This window comes from Podarcis melisellensis (genome assembly GCF_964234715.1).
Source record: "Podarcis melisellensis genome assembly, chromosome: 3".
Lineage (NCBI taxonomy): Eukaryota > Metazoa > Chordata > Lepidosauria > Squamata > Lacertidae > Podarcis > Podarcis melisellensis.
Genome location: NC_138530.1, coordinates 91,518,825 through 91,537,157, shown reverse-complemented (window position 1 = coordinate 91,537,157; position 18,333 = coordinate 91,518,825). Strand labels below are relative to the sequence as shown.

Genomic DNA, 18,333 nt, shown 5'->3' with positions numbered 1-18,333 from the left:
TAATTAGTCCCACTGTTGAGAAGCAAATGAAAAGTCGAGGTTATTATAAGGCCATTATGAGTGGGGCTCCGCTAAAATGCCTGCCATACATTGGGGGATAAGGCACAAATAACTCGCAACAGAAGCCAGCCAGAGTTCAGTCAGTCATGGAAGGTAAAATAATAAAAAGGAAAGGTAAGACTTCCTTAAAAATAAAAAATAAAGTGTGAGTGCCAGAATGGGGGAAGATAAAAAGACCACAACCGTTTGCACATCAAAGTGAAGCTACAATCAGACTCATCCTGAGGCAATCTAAGGTGTAAATTACTTGTGGCGTAAGAATTAATCTTAAAAATGTGTCTGAATATATCATAAGCTGAAACTAGCTGGGAAGGCAGTGGAGCCGTTCCTTCTCATTGTTGATAAAAGAGTGATGAAAAAGAGACAGAGAAATCAGAGAGTCAGAAAGATGCAAAAGGTGGAGAGGAAATCAAACCCAAGCCATTGCCTTTAACAAAACACCCCACCTTGAAATTGTGTGTGTGTGTGTGTGTTAATAAATCTCCTCCACCCAGGTCTCATTTAACTTGTGGTGGATGTGTTGCTGCCTCTGCATCCTGAAAACTTGCGCAAACACTGAGAAGAATGTTCCTTCAAAAGTGATCGGGAAAGTGTCTAAGATTTTGAACCATGTCTCTACATAGAGGTTAAAAGCTAGTAAGTCATTGCAGCTAGATAGCATTGACCTGAAAGTTGTGAAACATATAATGGGTTATCTTTGAACTAGAATAGGGGTAGTCAACCTTTTTATATCTACCACCCACTAACGTATCTTTCTTGATGGTAAAATTTCCTTCCCACCCACCAGTGCTCGATGGAAGGAGGATTCAGCTTGTGCCGTAGAACCCCCTACCGCCCACCTAGAAGCCTGAAACGCCCACTAGTGAGCGGTAGGGACCAGGTTGACAACCCCTGATCTAGAACATGTATCACAAATTTATTGATTGGATCCAGAGAAAAGCCATGTTTGGAGATGGTAAGAAGATGCTTTTCCTAATCCATCCTCTCTCCAGAAGCACCCTGAAATCACTTTCCATGGGTTCGGGGGCTGAGGAGGAAGATACCCTTCGCATGTATAGAATGCAGTTTTTCACAATAGTTTTAAAACTGCTGTGATTAACCAAGGCTGTCCTGAAATTTTTACTACTTCATTTTCCTTCCTGCATGGTTTGGGCTGATATGGCCTTGGAATATAAAACTCAGGAGTATGAACTGAAAACATACATACTCCATCCTAGGGCTGGGCAATAGCTGGTTTTCAGTATCGCAATATATCACCAGCTAAACACCGCAATATATCAATATACCACGATATACAAAATAAGGAACTATGCAGATTCTAAAAGGACAATGTCCTGGCAACTGCTACTACTTAAGGGCCTAAAACTGATAAATGATGGTATTATCTATCAACTCATGGTCACTTTCAGCAGCAGGTGAGCCAAAATGCATCCAAATGAGACTTTTAGTTTTGGACTTGGCTACCAAATGGTGCCATTCAGGAGAATCCAAAGTACGGTGAGGAATACAATAGTGAATACAAATAATCTGGGACTGCCAGCAGGCCTGCTAGGTGGCAGCAGCAGAATCAACAATGGGGATGGCAGTGGTCGGGGTGGTGGTGGTGCAGAAGCAGTGGCAGGCTGGCAACAGGGGCACAATAATCAGCAGCCTGTGAAGCCTCACCACTGCAGCGGGTGGCAGTGGCAGAAGCAGTGGCGGCGGTCTGTGAGACCCTGTCATGGTGGTGGCAGTAGCGATATATTGCCAGCTCAGAGAGTATGAAACAATTATCACGATGTGAACTTCAAACCGGTTTTGGGCGATATATTGATATATTGCCCGGCCCTACTCCATCCTTTTTATTTATTTCTCTTTTTTTGCCTTCTAGTGCCAAATACCTTGACATGTAGGTGTTGTGAATGCTCAGTACCAAAATGGTCGAGTGTTAATGTACAAAAGAAACTGGAGATATGTAACAAAGTTGTGAAAGCCCAGACTGTTCTGTTCTCGATTGCTTCCCTATTTAGAAACCGCTTCTGTAAATTAGTTTGCATTTACAGTATTTGGATCAAAGTCTTTGGCATTGGAGGAAAAGATATTCTCATGGAATCTATGTTTGTTTTGTTTTTTAATGCCAGTGAATTTTTGGGTGTTTGTCTTCTACGTCTCCCTCATCTGTGTGCACAGAACTTCAATTTTGATCTTCTCTGCATGTTGGAAATCTATTTCCTTGTGAGCTTGTACTACTAGGTAGCAGCTAGACTGATGTTACCATAAAAGCTCTTGGATTGCAGCCCAGTAACAACTGGAGGGCATCTGAATGCTGCTCACCATATGATACCATATCAACCATACGAAGCAAGGCAGCTTGCCAGGTGCTCAATAAACATCCTTTTTTGCTGCCTGCATGGGACTGCAAAAACAGGTGTGTTTTCAAGTACCTTGCATACTACAATGTATAGCTGCCAGAATGGTTTGGTCAGTCAAGATATGCAGGTTGGGTAGAGGAAGATAATGTGACAGAACAATGCCATGTAAAATTCAACTGAAATGTACAAAGTTGCCTTAGACTAAGATTGTAAAAGCTATGGTTTTCCCAGTAGTGATGTATGGAAATGAAAGCTGGACCATCAAGAAGGCTGATCGCCAAAGAATTGATGCTTTTGAATTATGGTGCTGGAGGAGACTCTTGAGAGTCCCATGGACTGCAAGAAGATCAAACCTCTCCATTCTGAAGGAAATCAGCCCTGAGTGCTCACAGGAAGGATAGATCCTGAAGCTGAGGCTCCAGTACTTTGGCCACCTCATGAGAAGAGAAGACTCCCTGGAAAAGACCCTGATGTTGGGAAAGATTGAGGGCAAAAGAAGAAGGGGATGACAGAGGACGAGATGGTTGGACAGTGTTCTCGAAGCTACCAGCATGAGTTTGACCAAACTGCGGGAGGCAGTGGAAGATAGAAGTGCCTGGAATGCTCTGGTCCATGGGGTCACGAAGAGTCGGACACGACTAAACGACTAAACAACAACAACAACAAAAGATTGTTGGTGCATCTGGCTCAGTACACCAACAGTGGGGAGCCTCCAGATATTGTTAGACAATAACTCCCATCATCCCTGAATATTTGCCTTGATATCTGGGGTTGGTGGGAACTGGAGTCCAAGAGCAGAGGGATGACCACAGGTTCTTCATCCAAGGTCTACACTAACCAACAGCAGTTTCCCAGAGTGTCAGGCAGCAGTCTTCCCCAGCCTGTCTAGGCTATCTTACATGCAAAGCATGTGCTCTTCCTTTGAGCAACAGACATTACATGTCCAGGAAATGGACAGTGCCATGGACTGGTAGGACACAGAGGAATTGTGAGAGGAACCATCTGGAGAAGCACCAAGGGAAGAAGGCTTAAAGCCCAGGACATGGTGGTCGGACAATGATGAGTGGTGAGAGGCAGAAGATGGGGAAGGGGAGGTGTTGGAAGCTGAAGAGATAACAGGGATCAGTGAGCTGGGAGAGTCTGTGGCAAAGAGAAGCTGAAGCAGGTGAATGGGAGGAGGGAGACCAAGAGGCAGAGATGAGTCAGGCTAATGAAGAGCTATGGGTGTCTCTGCCTCCTGCTGTGACAAGCTTCTTGCCCGACTCCCAGAACCAGGAGAGGCATGAAACGGGCAGAGCAAATACAGGTTGCACACAGGTGCAGTCTCCAATTGCTTGGGAAAAGCCCTGGAGGGGGGGAAGACATTGATGGCTGTGGGAAGGTGGGGACCTTTAGTCTTGGCAATTGGTTTCTTGGAGGAAGACCTACAGGGTATGAGCTGCTGTGCTCATTAGGCCTGACACTCATCCAAGTCTGTGAAGACCATATTTTTGCTAATAAAGTGTTGCCACCAACTTTCCAACTGTGTGATCTAATGACCAGCTCACTCTGTGACATCTGGTTGGCCACTGTCAAGTGGACAGTGCTGGACTGGATGGGCCATTGGTCTGATCCAGCAGGCTATACTTTTGTTATTGTGTTAATACAGTATATGGGGAGAAATGTGCTTCAAAGAGTTAAGTAAGTGGGGAGTTGTTCAGTGTGCGGAGAAAGAAAACTTTTACAATTATACCAAAGTCCCTCAGGCACATGTAACTCTCAGTTCCTGCTTATTACTTCACAATTTCAGCTAGGAGGAATGAGATTTCCCTCATTGTGGTCTATATGTGAAAGGATGTTCATTGTGCATAATCTAATCCAGATGACAGTTCTGGAAACAGCAAGCTAGGAAGAAGGTGGAAGTAGAATAACCAAATTGGCTTGGAATTAGTTTCCATTGCCGTACTTTTTTCACAGCTTCCTATCATGTTCTGCCACAGCGTAGCCAGTGCTTAATGAGTTCCTTCAATCCTCTTGCATTTGCCTTCATGGTGTCTGGAGCAGCTTTTCATTTATCTCCATAAATTGAACTCTTATATGACGGCTTGTGAAGTTTGAATATTATGAAGAGGGGTCATTGATAGCATTGATTGAGTGTGCCCACACTGCATGGGAAGCTACCTCTACTTAAAGAATTGAGAAGGATTAAAACTCTTTTTTTGCAAGTGGTTGAGATTGAAACACAGTCCTGCGGTCCTCAAAATATAGGTACCTGTGCTAATGAGCAAATTCCCCAAAGCGATTATGGCTCTTGGACAGAGTTAGAATTTCATTCCATTGTCATTATGACAAACCACGGCAATTTATTTCTTTAAAGGAGGCAAGGGAAAGAACATGGTATAAATTTTATTACCAGAGAAGTGGGGTATTTAAAAGAAAATAACCAGCGGAACCCTTTGTTATCAATCTCTCCCTGAAATGCTCCTCTTTCTCAAGTGAGGTAACAATTAGGATTCGGCTTCCTTGCTCCTTGTCATGGTGTAGATTAGGGGAAGGGGGAGGGGTGTGGATGTGGATGCCATTCTGGTGGCTACTGTGATGAAGGAGGAGTTCTTTTGCCCCCTCCCCTTTGTTACAGTGGACCAATCCAATCCTGCATACCTGAACCTGCTCACAAATCAGAACACATGTATCAGCTGGACTAGGTCCTTCTCCAGATGGTGTAATTCAGTTTCAGTCCCCAAAAGTGCACATACACACACAAAATATGTAGTTTATATTTTTAAAATGTGCGTGTGGGAAATGCAGTAGAAAATACACATGTAGAAGAACGTAGGAACGTAGGAAATGTGTGCAGTGTACATGCAGAATTCCCATGCATTTCTTCAGGAAGTCTTCAACAAAGAGATGGCATGGATGTATGACTGAGTGCCATTGGAAGTGGCATTGAAGTCTTAGGCTGTTCCATCCATCCCTATTGCCTACGATATATGGAGTAAAGTCTTTTGACTTCCAGTAGAATACAGAGGGCTACACAAAGTAACCAAAGCAGGCTGCATTTAAGATAAGCACTATGGTGAATGCCCAAAACAGTGGGGTAAGCAGCCTGTGCATTGTATTTTCCCTTCCCATGGTATAAGGTTTCTTTGTTTATTAGAAATGTAATAGAGAATCTACTACCAACCACATGTCTGCAGATTTCTGTCTGAAAACTATAGTCACTTCTTTTTTGCCTGAAAGCAAGAATAGTTGACAGGGTGTTGCCCAGATATTGGGGTTAGAATTAAAAATAAACCTTAGGATGCCATCCTCGTTATTTTTTGTTGTTGTTGTTTAGTCGCTTAGTCGTGTCCGACACTTCGTGACCCCATGGACCAGAGCACGCCAGGCATTCCTGTCTTCCACTGCCTCCTGCAGTTTGGTCAAAATCATGCTGGTAGCTTCGAGAACACTATCCAGCCATCTCGTCCTCTGTCGTCCCCTTCTCCTTTTGCCCTCAATCTTTCCCAACATCAGGGTCTTTTCCAGGGAGTCTTCTCTTCTCATGAGGTGGCCAAAGTATTGGAGCCTCAGCTTCAGGATCTGTCCTTCCAGTGAGCACTCAGGGCTGATTTCCTTCAGAATGGAGAGGTTTGATCTTCTTGCAGTCCATGGGACTCTCAAGAGTCTCCCCCAGCACCATAATTCAAAAGCATCAATTTTTCGGCGATCAGCCTTCTTTATGGTCCAGCTCTCACTTGCATACATTACTCATGCACAAGTTCTTTATCATGCCATAAGCAACAGCAAGATAGTGTTCTCAAAGCAGTACAGTGTGAAACTAGCTAAGCACTCCCAGGTTCAACTATTTTTTCAAAAAGTGTTCATTATAATGTTGATGAAAAAGCAGAATCTTTCTTGTAAGTTATGTAAGATTTAATCATCCTTCCCTCCTCCTTAAATTATATTACCATTTGCTTTGATGTTTTTCAAAGCCGAACTTTCTGACAAAAGCTTGATCATCTAGAAATAGCCTTGCCAGGGATGGTGTTCTCTCTCTCTCTCTCTCTCTTTCTCTCTCTTTCTCTCTCTCTGCCTAAGGTTAATTCTCTTACAAGGAATGGCTGGCCTTTCATGCCATAAAAAGCGTGTGTAAAATGCAGACACAGTTGAAAAACCCATATTGGGTCTTGTAACTTCCAAAGAACTAGGTTGCTTCGCAATTATGACCATACTAGCCTGATCTCATTCTTTCTCTAGCTCTGTCTTTTTTCTTTCTTTTTTTTCACTGAACCAGACCTTCAGGGACTAAGCATTAATGTTCTTTTCTTTTCCTCCTTGTGGTTACTTCATGACTAATCTGCCTCCTTGTTTTAGTGTTTGTCACTATGTGTTTTAATTATTGCTATTGTACCCGCAAGGCTAAGCATGCCATTATAATCAAATATTAAGGCTTTAAGGGTAGGGTGGGGGCAACGCTCTCTCTAAAAGGCCTCAGTGACAAGTCATCCCCCCCCCAGGCCCTGCCAAACACAGGCTTTATAAATTATACTTTAGCTTCAGGAACTTTTGAGGATTTTGCTTATTTGTGCATTAAGAACAAGGATGGCCATGGAAAGTGTCCTGTTTTACAAAAGACAGCCTTCCACATGCCCACCACATTTCTCCAATGAAAATAGGGATTCCTATTCAGTAATAATAATAATAATAATAATAATAATAATAATAATAATAATTTTATTATTTATACCCTCCACATCTGACTGTGATGCCCCAGCCACTCTGAGCAGCTTCCAACATACCGTATATAAAAACATAATAAAATGATAAATATTTTTAAAAACCCTTCCCTATACATGGCTGCCTTCAGTTGTCTTCTAAAGGTTGTATAGTTACTTTCCTCCTTGGCTCAGGGGCCACATAACGTCATACCCTCCAACATTTCTCCAATGAAAATACGGATGTCCTAAGAAAAAGCAGGACGTTCTGGGATCAAAACAGAAACTGGGATGGCTTCTGTAAATCCATGGCAGTTCCTGGAAAATAGGGACACTTGGAAGTTCTGCTTCTATTAGAATGGCTGTCTAAGGTGAACTCTATCTGAAGAGTTAAGAACACAAGGGGAAAGCTACTGTATTGTGCTAAAGGCTCATCTAGTCTTGCGGCAGCTCAGTGCCTTAGGAAGCCCACAAACAGGACCTGAGTGCAACAGGACTTTCTCCATTTGTGATTCTCAGCAGCTGAGGTATATCGTCTCTGACAGTGGAGGAAGAATATAGCCAATACTAGTAAGGTAAAGGACCCATGGACAGTTAAGTCCAGTCGAATTTCACTTTGTGGTGTGGCACTTATCTCTGCTTTCAGGCCAAGGAAGCTGGCGCTTGGCTGCAGATAGCTTTCTGGGTGATGTGGCCAGCATGACTAAACTGCTTCTGGTGCATGGAGGACCATGACAAGTGCCAGAGTGCATGGAAATGCTGTTTATCTCCCTGCTGCAACGGTACCTATTTACTCACCCTGTTGTGTTCTTGAGCTGCTCGGTTGGTAGGAGCTGGGACAAAGCAACAGGAGCTCACCCCATTGTGTGGATTCGAACTGACGACCTTCCAATCCATGAGCCCAAGAGATTCAATGGTTTAGACCACATTGCCACCCGCGTCCCCCTCAATACTAGTAGCCATTGAGGACCTTATCCTCAATGAAGTTGTCTAATCCTCTTTTAAAACCATATAGATTTGTGGTTGTCACAGCCTCTGGTCTAATCCAAGTTTGGTTTAAAGAGAAATCATCATCAGAAGAGAGAGCAGGGGCTGTGAAATTGTCTGCCAACTGTTATAAATATCTGGACAGGAGACTGGGTAGGGTACAAATAATAAAATTGTTGTTGTTGTTGTTGTTGTTGCTGTTAATATTATTGGGGTCACCTGGTCTTTGACACCATGGTGAGATGCATTTAAAAAAGTATATGAATTTCTTCTAATCTTGCATCTATACATAGAGGAGGATATCAAATTAAGTTATGCTCAGAGTAGGTCTGTTGATTAACACTGGGTATCACCCATAAATCTGTGTATGCAAATTTTATGCAAACCAATGTCCTTTTCTTGGTGATGCATAAGTGGCCACACTTTCTTGACACTTCTGCCTTGGAGCATTAAGTCTATTACCTATGTTAATGAGCTCAGCCTCGCTCCACTATAATGCAGATAAATCATTTACTTGTATTAAGTGTAGGTATAGTGAATCTTGAATGCTGTAGAGGTTAAATTGTTTTTCGAAGGTCGCACACACAAACACGCTGGTGGTTCAAAAGGTCAGCCCTAGAAACAGAAACGTGAAACCTAGTTATTTTGAGAAACAGAAATTTGGCAAAACTCTGCCACTTTTCTGGTTGGCTCAACAATTGGGAGGGGAAGTTGGGGCTGGCATGTTAAAATTATAAGTTCAGTATACCTGAAATGCTGTGTTTGAATGCATTGTATTTTGAATGTTGCAATGGGATGTTTGGCTTAGGCAAAAAAGGTTCCACTCTGGCAAAAGTGTCAGAGAAGGCTGGTATTTTTTTCCATTAGAGTGAGATAAGCTACCTGATGACTCATCTCTGGAAACATGAGCTGCAGAGCTCTCACTGCAGGAAGCCGAGACATTAGAAGCCTATGTGTGCTTGGTTGGAGATGGCTAGCAGCAGCAGCAGAAGTTGAAGAAAAGTTCTACAATGATGAAGAAACTTGGAATCTCCCTCTGGGACCACAAAGAGGATAGTTTACTGAACTGCCTAAAGGAGGGAACCCCACTGCTTTTAATGTTGATTTTATTGTAACTAGTGTTTAAGACTGTTCTGCAGTAAAGCTTTGAAACTCGTTCTTGTGATGGAAAGAATTCATCCAAATCAGGGATTCCACTGAACAACTTTAGCATTGCAATCAGGAGGAAAAGAGCTGAAATCAGAGGAAGGAAACCAGGGTGGAGAGTTTGCAGGGGACTCTGTGTGTGTATCCACATTATTTTCATCTTCTAATTGATATTCCAGCCTCAAATGCAACCACAGTAAGCTTTTCAAATCATTCAGTAAAATATAAATTTTCTGATGCCTTGATTTTCATCCTATGTCTAGTTGCCTTACCACACCACCCAGTATTTTGAGCTGGTTGGGACACTAAGGAACTGTATAAGAGACAAGAAAGCCGTAGAACACAAAGGACTGTTTTAGTGCATCCAAGCAGGAGAATAAAGGCATTCACATGGTGGCAGTAAATTTAAGCAGCTCATTCTCTTCCCTTCACTCTTCTGCTGCAGGCTACGGCCCATGGACTCAGCTACATTAGGTTTTTTGTGTTTTTTAAAAAAAGTTATAAATGTATTATAATGCTGTGACACCAGCTGTAGAGCTGAAATCAGAACTGTGAAATTTTCCATTATGAGTTTTAAAATGTGGGAATGTAGAGAAAATATTTTTTTGGGGGAAATGATATACAATGAATTGGAAAAAAAAATGTTTAAAATGACATTTGTAAAAAAACCTGGAAGCATTTTTGTTAGGGATTGTAGGACAAGACCTGCCAAGAAAAACAAAAAAAAACTTATTTATGTATGCTACAACAGAAGCAAGAGTCTTGATAGCACAAGGATGGAAGAATGAGGAAATCCCAATGAAAGAACAGTAGCAAGAAAAATTGATGAGTTATGCAGAGTTGGCTAAATTGACATATAAATTGCGGGACAAGGACAACTGTGGCTTTAAGTAAAAATGGGAGCTTTTTACAAGTTATTTAAAAAGACAGCAAAATGAACTGGACTCCTTGGAAGGTTTTGAATAAACATACACATATTTATTGCTTGATAACATGTTAGATAGACAATGTAAGGATATGTACAATTTAATAACACACAGAGAAAAACGTGCTGAGAAATCAGAGAGAGGAGCTGAGGGAAGTCTCGGGGGGCGAGGGGAGGGAGGGAGGGATGGAAGGGAGGGGGAAGGGGAAAATAATGTATGCGATTATATGGTTTGATAATTTGTTATGTTGAAATTGCTAATAAAAAAAAATAAAATAAAAATAAATAAAACATTTCCCCCCAGAGCATTTCCAGAACATTTTTTATTGCTGTGTAGATGCAGCCCGTGTCAACACAGAGTGGCATAATAGTAATATTGCAGCTCATCTCTGCAGAGTTGGGAAGAAAAGGGAAGGGTTAAGAGGAACCTAGAAACCTATCTTAGACTAAATCGATGTTGTCTACACCAACTCACAGAAGCTCTCAAGGGTTTCAGAGAAGAGACATTCTCCACTCTGCTTGGAGATGCAAAGAGTGTGCTTTACCACTAAACCATGGTTGTCCTTAGAACAGGTGTGGGGGAGGTTTGACCTTCCAGATGTTGCTGAACCCACAGAAGCCCCAGCGAACATGGGCAGGGTTGATGGAAGTTGCAGTTCATCAACATCTGGAGGGCCAAAGGTTCCCCATAGCTTTCTGTCTTCGGGGAAGGGGAGGAAATATGAACAAGGGGCAGGGATTCCAAGTACCAACATCAGAATGTGCTGATCACATGGTAACACAGAAATGATAATACTGTAACCAACTTCTACTTTTGATGCTGTTTGGTGCATTCCACTGCCTAGCAGTGTTAAGGTTTAATAGAATGTGTTTCTCTACATTTCAATTCCTTCGCTTTACAGCATGGGTAGGAAAACTAAGCCCCGGGGGCCAGATCTGGCCCAATCGCCTTCTAAATCTGGTCCGTGGATGGTCCAGGAATCAGCATGCTTTTACATGAGTATAATGTGTGCTTTTATTTAAAATGCATCTCTGGGTTATTTGTGGGGCATAGAAATTCGTTCATTTTTTTTTCTTTTTCAAAATATAGTCTGGCCCCGCACAAGGTCTGAGGGACAGTGGACCAGCCCCCTGCTGAAAAAGTTTGCTGACCCCTGCTACAGGATTGGTTGCTGCCTGTCAGGGGCTCAGCTAAGTTGTATTTGTGTATGTGTGTGCTCCTGAATTTTGGGGTGGTATTAGTGAAAACGATCTCCCATACCCAAATCCCCAGTGCCATTCTGTTTTGTCTTGAATAGGCAGATATTTGTAGGGGACTGAACCCTATCTGCTTTCTCCAACATTGGCCACCTCCCTGGTCCACCCAGGTTGGAGGCCACATGCCTGCTCCACTATGGAAGCTAGAAATATTTTCTTTGGCTTGTCTTGGTTGAGGAGATCCTGAAGTTCTCCAGCCTTACCTGCTGCTTTCGGGATTATTGTGGACTGGACTGTAAATAAGGATTTCCTTTTTGACAAGCATCGATTTAAGAAGAAACTTGACAACCTACTTACCTTTCACCAGCAGCTGCCTCTTTGTATCAGAGTAGAGCTGGAATACAAATGCACTGAGACACATTTTTGAGCATGATCCTTCAGCTCAAGTGTCTTTTTTAAGCTTCGGATTTTTCTCTTCATGAAGTCTAACAAGCAGATCAATAGCAGAAATTCCAAGTTTACACCTGGTGTATTGTCTACTGCAAGATAGTGTTTGTAAGTATGGTGGTGTGTTTGTGTGTTTGTGTTTGTGTGTGTGTGTATTTATCTGGACGGACTATAGTCTTGTGATGGTCAGTCCAAATTGCTATAGAACTATCTCTTCCTTTTTGAAAAAACAACTGATGAAGGTTTGGACACCTGATTAATGGCAGAAGAAAATTAAATGGCCAGTTTGGTGTACTGAGGAACACTCTATCCCTGTTATGGACCACCAGTTGCATGGATGTGAAATCTGCAGCCCTCCAGATGTTTTTGGACTCTCAACTCCCATCATCCCTGAACACTAGCCAGATGTCCAACAGCTGGAGGTTTTTCAATGAGGGAAACTGGAACACCACCCTGGAAGAATTTTATGTCATCTCTGTCTTCCACAATGCTTAATAATAAATAATAATAATTTTATTATTTGTATCCTTCCCATCTGACGGGGTTGCCCCAGCCACTATGGGCAGCTTCCAACATATACAAAACATAATAAAACATTACACATTAAAACCTTTCCTATATAGGGCTGCCTTCAGATGTCTTCTAAAGGTTACATAGTTACTCATCTCCTTGACACCTGATGGGAGGGCATTCCATAGGACAGATGCCACTACTGAGAAGGCTCTCTGTATGGTTCCCTGGAGCTTCACTTCTCATAGACAGGGAACTGCCAGAAGACCCTTGGTGTTTGACCTCAGTGTCTGGGCTGAACAATGGGAGTGGAGACGCTCCTTCAGGTATACATCTTCTATTTTCAATTGCAGAGAGTGCAGTCTTTACTCTCCAACTTGTTTTTATCAGTCTTCTTAAATCAGCCAATCTGCCATTTTAAACTCCTAAGCTATCACTATGGGCAGTGCCCCAGTTTATGTCTTCAGGGAAGAAACAAAGTAAACACATAAATTCAGCACCTGATACCTTAGCATTTTTCTAGGGTGGCTGGTACCTCCAGACTGACAACTTGGTCTTCTCCACTTCCTTTTTCTGTAATAGGCACCTGCTACTCGACAGTCTACCTAGAGGAGCAGGCTGAATTAAAGAAGAGGATAGGGAGGGCGGAGACTATGGCCACCCATGACAAATCACAATGCAGTCTGTGAGCATGTGAAGATTGGTCCCTCGTTGGGCACTACATTCTCAGAGAGAGGCAGACGGGCCTCTTGTTCTAGTCTCATGGTGGCACCCTGCTAACAGTGAGTGATTTATGAACATGTTGGGAGGGAGATGGCAGCCATGGCTGTTCTGCTCCTCCTGGAATTGGTGCCATTTTCTCTTCCCAACTTTTGCCTTCTCTAGTCTTTTTGAAAGTAAGAAAGAAAGAAAACCTGGGGGTGAAGCAGGCTAGAAAATGGCAGCTACAGCTGCCTATCACACCAGGAATCATCACCTGGGGGAAGGAAGCGATTCTTTGGCTTGCCTGCCTCTGTCCAAAGGCTCCCTATCACTGGCTTAGAGGTTTGCCAGTGATAGCTTGGCATTCTTTGAGCCCAGTCGATTATTTTCATTTTTTCTTTTTTCCAGTCTTGTGGGCAGACGTTGCCTGTATTTATAATAAGAGATGCAGAATTTATAAGGGAATGGATACAATGAACTCAAAGTTAAACATCTAGGAAAGATCATTAGCATGCTTACTTGGGAGTCAAATATATTTCTGAGTACATATAAAGGAACTGAAGAGCTTAATACTGGTTGGTTCAAATTTGTAAAGAAATAGAAAAATGCAAAGAGTTTTACTTTGCATGAGTCATTTCCCAAATAATAACCCCCCCCCCCATTTTCACACCAGCTGCTGGAGCTGATTCTAGGATGCGACTTATTAGAAGGGTTAAAGGTCTTGGTTGTTGCTTTGGGCTTTTCTGAGCATCTTAATAATTCTTCAGACAGAACAGATAAGAGAACATTTATTCTGCTTCCCATCTGACAGACCGTAAGTCTAAGAATGGAGATGGTAAAGAGGTGACAGTTCATTCATGACCACATTTGCAAAGAATCCTGAGAGCATGGTTAAGTTAAGCCATGTGAAAAGCACATCAATATTTTAGATTATTTTTAGCGGTGCTTTGGTTGTACTTCACATCCATATTTCTAAAATATGTTAAACCCTTGAAAACACTGCAATAAAATAGATATAAAGCAATCTACAGAAGAGCTAGCTCAAGTATGGAGAGCAGCCTTGGAATATGAATTAAAATAGAAAAATATTAGGCTAGCCTATTCATTGCAAGCCACAAATAAAAATGATGTGATGTTTGTGCTCCCTTAAAACTAATAGATGGCAAAGAGCTGAAATAATAATGTATCAGAACTTCAGGATGATTTCTTTTTATTCTGTACTATACAAAAAGAAAAGACACAGTTTGGATTGTATAGATCAGTCTTTTCTCATTCCTTGACAGTTTTGCATTCCCTTAGTCCCATTTTTGTGTGCATTTTTTTTATTAAAAGCAAAAAATTGTTCAAATGGTTTGCATTTTGTAAACATTTTATACACATTTGTCCATCCAAATAGATGATATATGAATTTCCCCCAGAAACTTTCTTTTGTGTAGTTTTTTTAAACAAAACTAAATCGCAAAATTCATACAAGTGGATAATCGAATTGACAGTTGTGTTTTGATCTGCACCCAGTTTTTCATGTTGCTGCAACTATTTGCATTCTTTTTTAAAAAAAATCCTCATGAAAATTCATCAGCATTTCTTCTAAAAAAGGTATTTTTGTATGTTGTTTTGACTCATATATACATTTTGCAAGCAATTTTCCCAAATACAATGCACTGCTGTATGTTATTTTAATAAGTGTAGAGGAATAAAATTGAGGTCTAAATGAATGTAATATATTTCTATTCATTCATTCATTCATTCATTCATTCAAAGTTATAACAAAACATATTTTCCAAAAACATATCCTTATTTCCCCCACATTTTTCCTCCCCCCTCCCCCCCACAGAATCCATCCTCCCACCCCACCCCGACTTCCCTCAGTTCCAGTCTTTGGTTTCTCCAATAATGCTATTTTCTGCATGTTACAGAGTTGTATAGATCTTCAAACTGTTTAGCTAATTATTATCAGTAAAAACATTGTGAATGTTTATTCAAAACCTGCCAAGGAGTCCAGTTCGCTTTGTTGCATCTTCAAATACTTTGTGAAAGGTTCCCATTCATCCTTAAAGTCACAGTTATCTTTGTCCCGTAACTTATATGTCAATTTTGCCAGTTCTGCATAGTCCATCAATTTTTCTTGCCATGATTCTTTAGTTGGGGTTTCTTCAGTCTTCCATCCTTGTGCTACCAGAACTCTCGCGGCCGTTGTCGCGTACATGTAGATGTTTTTCAACTTTTTTGGCAGGTCTTTCCCTACAATCTCCAACAAAAATGCCTCAGGTATTTCTATCACATAGGTATATAGAAATTTAGAAACCTTTTGGAGAAAAGGGATCTATGGCTGATAGCCATTAGACTGTACTGAATTGTGCTTTTACAACATTAAAATACAAATGCAATGTGAAATAGTGCATAAAGCTATTCTAGAATACCTGGCTGTATACCTATGTAATAGAAAGATATTATGTTCATTTAGACCTTGACTTTATTCATTTTTTGTTTGTTTGTTTTCACTTATGCCTGCATTTTTGTACACATTACTTGTCTGGATAATGGCATTGCAAAATTCGGAGACGTGCACATTTCTGAAGGGTGGCTGTGTTTCAGTTTACATATCATTTTGAAAAGATGCATTTGGTAGGTTTGCCTTGAAATGTGAACTGAATCAATTTGGCCCACCACCCCTAGTCTAGGGGAATTGAAACTGGAACAATGGGACTTCCGGGTTAGCGCCATCGCCTAATGGCGGATCCCCTCCGATCTCCGGAGGGAATCTGCTCAGCAGAGGTCGGGTCCTGCCGCGGCGGCGACGCGGGGACCCTAAAAAACCACAGGCGCAGAAGCCTGTGGACTTGGTGACTCGGTGGGACCATTTGCGCCCCCGACCCGCGAAGGAGCCTTTTTAAAGGCTGCGGAACGGGGGACGGGGAGCGGCGTGGTGCTGAGAGTCCTCTGCTCCCCCTGCTGAGTGAAGCCACATGCCATGGACGGAGAGCACTGACTTTTTCCTCTGAACATTTCGACTAAAAGCAACAACCCGTGAGTAATACGGAAATTGGACTTAAAAGAGAAATCTTTTTTTAAAATTTGGCACGATCGGGGAAGACGCAAAAAGGAAATCCGTCTCCCCGCCTTGTAAACAACTAAATAACTAAGGTTGAGAGAATATCTTCTTCTTTATTGGATAAAAGTAATTAATTTCATGATTGGACAGTACAAGTAATTTTGCTGGAGGATAAGAGTTGATTTTGAGAGCTGAAGTGTAACCCCCCGGGACCCGGGAGTGATCCGCGAGAGAGCCTGTTGAAAAGATACAGAGGACTTTGACAGCTGTCAAAATTAGCTGTCAAAGTTGGGGAATAAAAAGAAACATTGTTTCTGCTGCCTTTGCTGGTTGGATTTGTTACAATTTGGTTATAAACTGTTGAAAACAAAGAGAAACAAGTTATTTTGACTTTGGGACTGGAATTAGAAGGATAGTAAGTAACCATAATCCCTCTAGAGGGGGTTCTGGGACACTGCAAGAATGGCTGCAAGTGGAAAAATACTCACTGAGCTGAACAGGACTTTTTATCTCCTGGGAAAGCTTCAAGAACAGAGCGATATTTTGGCTACAAGGGTAATTACACTGAATGAAACAGTAAATAATTTTACTGAAACTGGAAGGGACTTGACTCAAGTCTTTGTCGCTGAACGAAAAGCCCTTGTAGCAGAAACAAAAGTCTTTGCAGCTGAGCAGGAAAAGAAATTTGATAAATCTGAGAAAGTGGAACAAGAGATATATGATGATCTGGAGGGAAATGAAGGAGGAGCTACAATGCTGCAGAAGGTTAAGGAAGGCCAGAGGCCTGGCAGGAAGGATATAAAGGAAAATAAGAACTGGATGATGAAGATTTGGCTTGAATTGGAAAATGAAAAACGGCGAGACCTCCCTATGTGGAGACCTGAAGACCTATGGATTACAAATTTGACTAAGATGGAAGTTGGAGCTTTTGGGACATTTAGATTCAAAAGGATTAAGAAACAAGATTTGAGCTCCACTTTTGAATATAGAGGTCTGGCTGGAAGAAAAATGGACATTATTGAGACAGGGTTTCTCCAAGATTTGAGGTTTTACATAAAGGACTACCCAAAAAACTGGCAAAGAGGAACTGAGAGAGAATTGAGAGCCTCGGATGTAAGGTCTCCAGGCTGAGAGCAGATAGACTGATAAACATTGGGGATTGAAACCGGGAAAGGGGGGGGGATTTGGAATCCAAAGGGTGTATAACTATATTTTGATTTCTTCTTCTTTTTATTTTGTTTTGTTATGAGTACAAAAATGGGGAAATCGTGGAAGAGAACAGGGGTCGATCTTAGAAAAAGATTCTAATGTATAAAGACTGAGGTTCATAAGGTAGAATTGGTTATACAAAATGAATTAAATATAATAATGAACTAAATATAATAAGGTCAAAAATTGGGGATAAGAACTTGTTGAATCAAATAAAAGGAATTGGAATACAAGAAGGGGAGGTGTGGGGAAGTCATGGAAATATGTCATTGAAAACAAGGCTTAAAAGGTGAATATTTTTTCTTTTTTAATTTTTCTTTTCTTTTTTCCCTTTGTTCGTTCTTTTCTTTTCTTTTTCTGTATTTCTTGAAAATTTCAATAAATATGTTTTGTTTTTTTAAAAAAGAAACTGGAACAATGGAGGTGCTATGAAGCTGTCAAGTGCACTCTATGGGATGCATTTTTGTTGGTGGTATTTGGCTCATGATAAGTGGTAAAAGGAATGAAGGGTCTTTTTTCATTCCTTCCCAAACAAATATATGTCCCTAGCGATTCCTTTCTAATCCCAACAACAAAATTTTAACATGTAACCTGCAGTGCCATGCAATGCCCTTATACCTGGCAGCAAGTCCCCTAAGGACATCAGATTTCAGTCTAAAACGACAGGACAGTTGCATAAAATGCCCTCTGCTTATCTAACTTCTTTAAATAAATGGTTTGTTTTGTTCCCTGCCAGATCTGCCACCTGAGTGTCAAGGATTTGTATATATTTATAAATCACATATTTGGAACTGAACGGGCAGTACTGTTTAACATCAAAGAACCAGCAAATTATTACCACTTGTTATGGGAAACCTATTTGTCCAATCTTGAAGCATTCCCATGATTCAAGGCTTTGGAGAGAATAAAAATAGCCGTTAATTCCTAATTGCAAGAGGATAAGCTTCTATGTAGTAAGGGAGCATCTTCAGGGAATGGAACAGAGAGATACCAGAAGATAGATGGTGCAGCTCAAATAGCGAAAACAAATGGGCTTGAAGGACAGGTGTGTTTACTTTGAGCCGATTGATG

General features: G+C 41.4%; 1 protein-coding gene across 1 annotated transcript in view; it reads right to left on the bottom strand.

Moving 5' to 3' along the window:
- The window catches only part of LOC309367141 (craniofacial development protein 2-like), a 476,702-nt gene that overhangs the window by 187,667 nt on the left and 270,702 nt on the right, over positions 1 to 18,333 (bottom strand). The gene's annotated exons all lie outside the window — the stretch shown is intronic.